Genomic DNA, 1564 nt, shown 5'->3' on the forward strand with positions numbered 1-1564 from the left:
ATATATATATATATATATATATATATATATATATATATAAAGATTATGAAGGGTAATGGAGTCAACCAGACTCTAATACAGGTTATACCAAGTAAGCATACCGACTAGTTTTGCCCCAGATGTGGTTGTAACATGAATGGGGAATATAACGGGTCGTGTATTAGCGTGTGCATATAACAAAATGAGTGAGATAAAGAGACCAATGACATACGTAAATTTATATTTTATGTAGAGTGTCTTACAATTGTTTCAGGGTAAATAGAATGTATCCCTTCATCGGAGACGGTAATAGTAGAAGATAGAGATTATTACATCTGAATGAGTAGATTTTCAGAAATAAATGAGAGCGATGCGGAGAAGAAAAATTAAAGAAGAAAAAGTAATTGGATTGTAGTTCCATTCAAACAGTAAATATCCATGTATAGAGTCCGTGTGGGTATATATATATATTACGGAGAAGTACTCGCATACAAATGAACTGATCTGAGATCCTGTGCTGAGACAAAAATAATTGCAGTGCGGAAGGTTTATAAACCATTTAAAAACACACAATAACCGTTAGATTCACTTCAATATTTAAATTTAATTTGACAAACTATTTTCGTGTCTTTGTAAACCGCGACCTGTTCACAGGCAAAATTCCATGATGCTTCTGAGAAAATACACGGATAGAAGCATGTTCATGGTTGTGTGTGAGCGTGTACATCTGCATAATATGCATGTTTACACAATATTATACAGTTAAATGAGCAATAAATAAACCATGTCCCAATAATACCATCCCATGTAGAGTATCTGCCATCACTCTCCAAATATTTAAATATGTGCAATACTATGATAGTAAAATTAACTGTCTTCATACATATGTCACACTGAGTTTTATACATGAAATATTCGCCGTTTCATAAAACAGTTCATATCTTGTTCCACATTCTACACATTTCCTTTCCTTATTCTACACATCTCCTAACCTATCGTATCTAAATAACTATATTCTTTTGCACATATTCACAGGGACACACATATATGTATTGGGATATTTACGTATGACAGTATCACTAAATGCATGTACGTGTGTGAACGGATTATTATATTTGACTTATTTTATTTTATATTTAAAAAAGAAATATATCATGGTAATAGTGAGTGACATCAATAGCAAGTAAGAAAATCTGAGCAATACTGGAAGGACATTTATGGTTGGATGCGAACTTAAAGCAAACGTTAGCAATAAAACACGAATTAAATAGGATTTATTCCCATGCTGTCGAAACCATACTCCGTAAAACATCTGCACAAAAAATACCTATAATGTGCATACACACAGACAGACATACACACAGACAGACACATTGGGTGCGTAGATGTGTACATGTATGCTCCCCTGATAGTATGTGGAACGGATTATAAATATTTCTATGTGTGTGTATGTGTGTGTATATGTGTGTGTGTGTGTGTGTGTGTCTGTGTGTGTATACACTTATATTCATATATATTCATAAATACACACACGCATACACGCGCGTTAACACGCACAAACACACAGCTATATATATATATATAT

General features: G+C 33.1%; 1 protein-coding gene across 1 annotated transcript in view; it reads right to left on the minus strand.

Moving 5' to 3' along the window:
- LOC106873299 (neuronal acetylcholine receptor subunit alpha-10) overlaps positions 1-1564 on the minus strand; it is a 1066434-nt gene that overhangs the window by 574947 nt on the left and 489923 nt on the right. The window lies entirely within an intron of this gene.

Source organism: Octopus bimaculoides, chromosome 1 (genome assembly GCF_001194135.2).
Source record: "Octopus bimaculoides isolate UCB-OBI-ISO-001 chromosome 1, ASM119413v2, whole genome shotgun sequence".
NCBI classification, from domain to species: domain Eukaryota; kingdom Metazoa; phylum Mollusca; class Cephalopoda; order Octopoda; family Octopodidae; genus Octopus; species Octopus bimaculoides.